This window comes from Heteronotia binoei, chromosome 3 (assembly GCF_032191835.1).
Source record: "Heteronotia binoei isolate CCM8104 ecotype False Entrance Well chromosome 3, APGP_CSIRO_Hbin_v1, whole genome shotgun sequence".
Lineage (NCBI taxonomy): Eukaryota > Metazoa > Chordata > Lepidosauria > Squamata > Gekkonidae > Heteronotia > Heteronotia binoei.
Genome location: NC_083225.1, coordinates 186,301,153 through 186,309,017, shown reverse-complemented (window position 1 = coordinate 186,309,017; position 7,865 = coordinate 186,301,153). Strand labels below are relative to the sequence as shown.

General features: G+C 48.3%; 1 non-coding gene across 1 annotated transcript; it reads right to left on the bottom strand.

Annotated features, from left to right (window-relative positions):
- Positions 1-279: 279 nt before the first annotated feature.
- On the bottom strand, positions 280-346 carry TRNAT-UGU (transfer RNA threonine (anticodon UGU)). Its single transcript has one exon. It is a non-coding gene; the product is annotated as a tRNA-Thr (tRNA).
- Positions 347-7,865: the final 7,519 nt, after the last annotated feature.

The window sequence follows — 7,865 nt, the reverse complement described above, 5'->3', positions numbered from 1 at the left end:
GCACATTAGGCCACACTCCCCTGATGTAGCCAATCCTCCTGAAGCTTAAAGTAAGCCCTGTGCTAAGAAACCTGTATGCTCTTGGAGGATAGGCTGCATCAGGGGGGCATGGCCTAATATGCCAAGGAGTTCCTGCTATATATGAACATATGAAGCTGCCTTATACTGAATCAGACCCTCAGTCCATCACAGTCAGTACTGTCTACTCAAACTGGCAGTGGCTCTCCAGGGTCTCAAGCTGAGGTTTTTCACACCTGTTTGCCTGGACCCTTTTTCAGTTGGAGATGCCAGGGATTGAACCTGGGACCATCTGCTTACAAAGCAGTTGCTCTACCACTGAGCCACCGTCCCTTCCCAACAGCCCTGATGACCTCCAAAAGTTCCCTCATTAACATCCTTGCTCAGATATTGCAAATTAAGGGCCATGGCTTCCTGGACTGACTCCATCCGCCTCATGTTGGGTCTTCTTCTTTTCCTGTTGCTGTCAACTTTCCTTAGAGAGCCAGTTTGGTGTAGTGGTTAAGTGTGTGGGCTCTTATCTGGGAGAACCAGGTTTGATTCCCCACTGCTCCACTTGCACCTGCTGGAATGGCCCTGGGTTAGCCATAGCTCGGGCAGAGGTTGTCCTTGAAAGGGCAGCTGCTGTGAGAGTCCTCTCAGCTCCACCCACCTCACAGGGTGTCTGTTGTGGGGGAAGAAGATAAAGGCGATTGTAAGCCGCTCTGAATCTCTGATTCAGAGAGAAGGGTGGGGTATAAATCTGCAATTCTTCTTCTTCTTCGCATTCTTGTCTTTTCCAGTGTCTCTTGTCTTCTCCCCATTTATACTATAGCCCTACATCCATCCATCCATCTATCTGTCTGCTGCCTGCCTGGCTATCTGTCTATCTATACATACATAGCTAGCTTAATGACAGATAGACAGACAGACAGACAGAAGATAGAGAGGGAAGGCAGCATGGTGTAGTCCAATCTCGTCAGATCTCAGAAGCTAAGCAGGGCCAGCCCTTGTTAGTATTTGGATGGGAGACCACCAAGGAAGATAATAGAGGAAGGCAATGGCAAACCAACTCTGCTTCTCACTTGCCTTGGAAGCCCCTTGCTAGGGTCCCACTCATCACAGGTAGGCTGTGACTTGACGGCACTTTACACAAACATGTGAAATTGCCGTCAAGTTGCACTCAGCTTATGGAGAGACACTCGGAGGCGGTTTGCCATTGCCTGCCTGCGCATCATGACCCTGGTATTCCTTGGTGGTTTCCCTTCCAAAAAGCTCTGTCACCTGGAGATCACTCGTAATCGCTGGAGCTCTCCAGGCACCACCTGAGACTGAGAGCCGGGTGCCGTTTAGAGTGATTGAGCTGTCCTACAGAGAATTGTTGTGAGCACGGGTTCCGTCAAAAGTGGGTGGCCGGAAGAAAAGGTGCAGGGCTTTTTTGGTAGAAAAAGCCCATCAAGAACTCATTTGCATATCAGGCCACACCTCCTGATGTCACCATTGTGTCACACAGGGCCTTTCTGTAGAAAAGCCCACCAGGAACTCATTTGCATATTAGGCCACACCCTCTGATTTCACCATTGTTTCACACAGGATGTTTCTGTAGAAAAAGTCCACGAGGAACTCATTTGCATATTAGGCCACACACCCTGATGTCACCATTGTTTCACACAGGGTCTTTCTGTAGAAAAAGCCCACCAGGAACTCATTTGCATATTAGGTCACACCCCTGAAATCACCATTGTTTCATAAAGGGTCATTCTGTAGAATAAGCCCATCAGGAACTCATTTGCATATTAGGCCACGCTCCCCGATGTCACCATTGGCTCACACAGGGCCTTTCTGTAGAAAAAGCCCATCAGAAACTCATTTGCATATTAGGCCACACCCTGATTTCACCATTGTTTCACACAAGGCCTTTTTCTACAGAAAAGCCCAGCATGAACTAATTTACATACTAGGCCACACCCCTTGACACCAAGCCAGCCAGAACTACGTTCCTGTGCGTTCCTGCTCAAAGAAAGCCCTGAAGATGTGTATTCTTCACCGAAACATACATATATCTAGAATGTATGATGCCAACTTATCAAGCCGCTTTGAGTAGTTCTGCTGCATACTTGGGATATTTTCACTACTCTCCAGTGTGATTTATATTCGCTTGCCACGTTGTGAAGCTGTTTCCCGCTGTGCAAGTGAGCTGCATAGTCGTGGGAGTCTACAGTGGAAGTCTACTGCAAGTCACATGAAGTTCAGCATGCTGCTTTAATGACTGTTTTCGTGTTATGAGGTCAATGAAATTGTACAGTGGCTAAGCAGTGTATGAACTGTCAACTAAGTAAATTTATGAATGCTTACAAGTGAGAGTTGATATATACTTGGGTTCATTGCACGGATATTTAAGTGTATTTTGATAGTCTGGTCCGTGGTTTCCTTTTTTTTTGGTTTACCACCTGGTTGTTGGCAGCCCCGCTTTTGGAGGAATGGGTTGGCTGGTGTTGACAGGATACTGGACTAGATGGAGCACCAGTCTGATACAGCAAGGCTCTTTTGATGTTCTTAGGAAGGCCTTGGCTTCTATGCACTGTTGTTGGCCCTCTAGAGGAACTGGTTGGCCACTGTGTGAGACAGGATGCTGGACTGGATGGACCACCGGTCTGATCCAGCAAGGTTCTTCTGATGTTCTTAGGAAGGCCTTGGCTTCTATGCACTGTTGTTGGCCCTCTAGAGGAACTGGTTGGCCACTGTGTGAGACAGGATGCTGGAATGGATGGACCACCGGTCTGATCCAGCAAGGTTCTTCTGATGTTCTTAGGAAGGCCTTGGCTTCTATGCACTGTTGTTGGCCCTCTAGAGGAACTGGTTGGCCACTGTGTGAGACAGGATGCTGGACTGGATGGACCACTGGTCCGATCCAGCAAGGTTCTTCTGATGTTCTTAGGAAGGCCTTGGCTTCTATGCCCTGTTGTTGGCTATCTAGAGGACAAGATGCTGGACTAGATGCAGCACTAGTCTGATCCAACATGGCTCTTCTGATGTTCTTCTGAAGGCCTTGACCTCTCTGCCCTGTTGTTGGCCCTCCAAAGGAACTGGTTGGCCACTGTGTGAGACAGGATGCTGGACTAGATGGGCCACTGTTCTGATCCAGGAGGCCTCTTCTTATGTTCTTATGAAGGCCTTGGCTTCTACCCTGTTGCTGGCCCATCTGGTTGAGGCCACTGTGTGGAACTGGTTGAGGCCACTTTGGAACTGGTTGAGGCCACTGTGTGAGGCAAGATGAACTGGACTAGATGGACCACTGGGCTGAGTCAGCAGCAGGGCTCTTCTGATGTTCTTATGTTATGCTGAATAATATTTTTTGTGAGATATTTTTCACAAAGAATTGGGGAGGTTTTTTTTAACTGTCGGATTCTGAGAAACCCGAACTCCCCCCTCCCCCCAATCTTTTCAATATGTGCCAGGCAATTGATCCCCATTGTTTTCTGTTTAGCTAAAACTTTATCTCTTTTTTTTCCCAGGGTGGGGGAAGGGAACTCAGGCCCAAAAGCAGCTGCAGCCAAAATGACAGCGGAGAGCCGCCGATTTGTTAAATTGAAGCCTGGCGAGGATACAATGAGGGCCATAACAATAAGCAGTGATCGCTTCTACTTAGCACTTGGAGTGCTTTTTCGCGTTCGGCAAAGCCGAAACTTGGCAGAAGGCTCCCGGCTCCTTGGTCGCAGGTGTTCTTCGAGTTAGGAAGGAGGCCTGGATTTCAAAGTGCCTCAAATTTAATTTTCTATCTGTCTGCAGGGATCAGTTAAAGCTGTGCTTAACCCACACAAGTCAAGTAGTTGCCGGTCGAGGGAGCCGTACGTGGCGACGGCGGAATGCGTTTATTATGAAGGCAGTGCTCCGCAATCCCTGTTAGCGTCTGTGCGGGAGCGGCACCGTGGAAAGTGCTGTCAAGTCGTAACCGACTTGCGGGGATCCTGTAGGGGTTTCGTGGAAAGAGGTGGTTGGCCACAGCGTAGCAGCCCTGAGCTTCTCTGGTGGTCTCCCATCCAAGTAAAAACCAGGACTGAGCTTGCTTAGCTTTCAAGATCTGATGAGATTGGTTAAGGCTGGGCCAGCCAGGTCAAGGCAGATGAACAGAGGTGGTTTGCCGTTGCCTGTCTCTGCAAAGCAACCCTGGGCTTCCTTGGTGGTCTCCCATCCGTATGCTAACCAGAACTGATCCTGCTTAGCTTCAGACATCTGACGAAATCAGGCTAGGACAGGACAGGGCAGATGAACGGAGGTCTGAGATCTGATGAGACTAGGCAAGCCTGGGCCATCCAGGCCAGGACAACAGACGTAGCAGAGGTGGTTGGCCATTGCCTGCCTTCATGTAGCAACCCTGTACTTCCTTGGTGGTCTCCCATCTAAATTTTAACAAGGACTTACTTAGTTTCTGAAATATGACAAGATTAGTGATCACTGCAGGTGGTGACTGCAGCCATGAAATTAAAAGACGTTTGCTCCTTGGGAGGACAGCTATGGCGAACCTGGGCAGTATAATAAAAAGTAGAGACATCACCCTGCCAACAAAAGTCCGTATAGTCAAAGTGATGGTATTCCCAGTAGCGATGTATGGCTGTGAGAGCTGGGCCATAAAGAAGCCCGAGCGCAGAAGAACAGATGCTTTTGAGATGTGGTGCTGCCATCCACATTCAATGTGGCCAAGTGGAAAGTAATGCACATTGGGGCCAAGAATCCCAGCTACAAATACAAGTTGATGGGGTGTGAACTGGCAGAGATTGACCAAGAGAGAGATCTTGGGGTCGTGGTAGATAACTCGCTGAAAATGTCAAGACAGTGTGCGATTGCAATAAAAAAGGCCAACGCCATGCTGGGAATTATTAGGAAGGGAACTGAAAACAAATCAGCCAGTATCATAATGCCTCTGTATAAATCGATGGTGCGGTCTCACTTGGAGTACTGTGTGCAATTCTGGTCACCGCACCTCAAAAAAGCATATCATAGCATTGGAAAAAGTGCAGAAAAGGGCAACTAGAATGATTAAAGGTTTGGAACACTTTCCCTATGAAGAAAGGTTAAAACGCTTGGGGCTCTTTAGCTTGGAGAAGCGTCGACTGCGCGGTGACATGATAGAGGTTTACAAGATTATGCATGGGATGGAGAAAGTAGAGAGAGAAGTACTTTTCTCCCTTTCTCACAATACAAGAACTCGTGGGCATTCAATGAAATTGCTGAGCAGTCAGGTTAAAATGGATAAAAGGAAGTACTTCTTCACCCAAAGGGTGATTAACATGTGGAATTCACTGCCACAGGAGGTGGCGGCGGCTACAAACATAGCCAGCTTCAAGAGGGGATTGGATAAAAATATGGAGCAGAGGTCCATCAGTGGCTATTAGCCACTGTGTGTGTGTGTATAGATATTTTGGCCACTGTGTGACACAGAGTGTTGGACTGGATGGGCCATTGGCCTGATCCAACAAGGCTTCTCTTATGTTCTTATCCTCTGAAGTCTGCTCAGATTCATAGAACAAAGCAGTAGACAAGTGCACCTTTAAGAGCATACAAAAGCTTACATTGGTCTTAAAGGTACACTTGTCTACTGTTTTGTTCTATTGCTTCAGGCCAACACGGCTGCCTACCGGGATTGCTCAAATTCATGTCAGTTACATCAGGAACGCTGTCCAGCCATCTCATCTTTTGCCGTCCCCTTCTTCTTTTGCTTTCTGTCTTTCCCAGCATCAGGGTCTTCTCCATGGAGTGCTCCCATCTCATTTATGGGCCAAAGTCTTTGAGCTTCAGCTTCAGCATCTGACCTTCCAGGGAACAGTCAGGGTTGATTTCCCTGAGGACTGACTGATTGGACCTTCTTGCAGTCCAAGGGACTCTCAAGAGTCTTCTCCAGTGAGTGCTCCCTTCTCATTTGGTGGCCAAAGGATTTGAGCTCCAGCTTCAGCATCTGACCTTCCAGGGAACAGACAGGGTTGATTTCCCTGAGGACTGACTGATTGGACCTTCTTGCAGTCCAAGGGACTCTCAAGAGTCTTCTCCAGTGAGTGCTCCCTTCTCATTTGGTAGCCAAAGGATTTGAGCTTCAGCTTCAGCATCTGACCTTCCAGGGAACAGTCAGGTTTGATTTCCCTGAGGACTGACTGACTGGATCTTCTTGCAGTCCAAGCTGAGAGTCCTTAAAGAAAGGTTGATTTTTCAGGCCAACATTTGGTCGTTTCATTTGTGTGATTTACTGCATTTACTGCTTCGTTTTATTGAAATCCCAAACCAGCCCTAGTGAACTGCATTTACTGCAGCCAGGCAGGTAGGGTGATACCGAGTCAGGGGCCCGGAGACGAGGGTCAGAGGTCGATTCCTATCCAATTCCATTTGCTCAAACCTTCCCACATGGCTTGGCTGCCTTTGGCCTGTTGAACTGGGGAAGACTCTTACTTTTTCTTTTTGCCACCTCACCAACATGCCTGTTTTGCAAAATCTGAAAATGCTTCTCTTCGAAAACGCAGAGCTCAAATAACGAGTTTTAATGTGTGATGCCTCATGGTTAAATCTCTGCTCATTTACATTTTTCCTCACGGATGTTAGAGGTGCACACGCAGCGAGACTCCGAAATTCTTCCTACTGCCATGGGGAAGTTTTGACTACCACCTTATGCTTCCAGTGGGCGTTAGCCTAGACATTTCCATGTAAACAAAGCATTTATCACCACTGTGCAAATGCTGGCAACTGACAAGTATTAGGAAGGGTTGGTGAGGGAAATACGTTAGAAACTTCAGTTCCAGGCTGCTGAAGAAAAGCCACTTATTTTTCTTTTTGCGCCCTTCCCCCAAAGTGTTTGACAGGAGAAAAGGCAGAGACAGCTGTCTCTTGGTTTGATTTTCCTCTCCTGGTGAGTGCCTCTTTTTCCTCCTGGCTCTGTGCTCTCTGATCAGAGGGGAAGAAGGAGGAGGAGGAGGAGAAGAAGAAGATTTTTGGATTTTTGGAGGAGGAGAAGGAGAAGAAGATGATGATATTGGATTTATATCTCGCTCTCCACTCCGAAGAGTCTCAGAGCAGCTCACAATCTCCTTTACCTTCCTCCCCCACAACAGACATCCTGTGATGTGGGTGGGGCTGGAGAGGGCTCTCACAGCAGCTGCCCTTTCAAGGACAATCTCTGCCAGAGCTATGGATGACCCAAGGCCATTCCTGCAGCTGCAAGTGGAGGAGTGGGGAATCAAACCCGGTTCCCCCAGATAAGAGTCCGCACACTTAACCACTACACCAAACTGGCTGATGATGATGAAGATGATGATGTTGGATTTATATCCCACCCTCCACTCCGAATCTCAGAGCTGCTCATAATCTCCTTTACCTTCCTCCCCTACAACAGACACCCTGTGAGGTGGGTGGGGCTGGAGAGGGCTCTCACAGCAGCTGCCCTTTCAAGGACAAACTCTGCCAGAGCTATGGCTGACCCAAGGCCATGCTAGCAGGTGCAAGTGGAGGAGTGGGGAATCAAACCCAGTTCTCCCAGATAAGAGTCCGCACACTTAACCACTACATCAAACTGAAGAAGAAGTCTGTAGAATTAAACCCCACCCTTCTCTCTGAATCAGAGTCTCAGAGCGACTTACAATCTCCTTTATCTTCTTCCCCCACAACAAACGCACCCGGTGATGTGGGTGGGACTGTGAGAGCTCTCCCAGAAGCTGCCCTTTCAAGGACAGCTTCTGGGAGAGCTCTCCCAGATAAGAGAGCTATGGCTAACCCAAGGCCATTCCAGCAGGTGCAAGTGGAGGAGTGGGTAATCAAACCCGGTTCTCCCAGATAAGAGAGCTCTGGCTGACCCAAGGCCATTCCAGCAGCTGCAAGTGGAGGAGTGG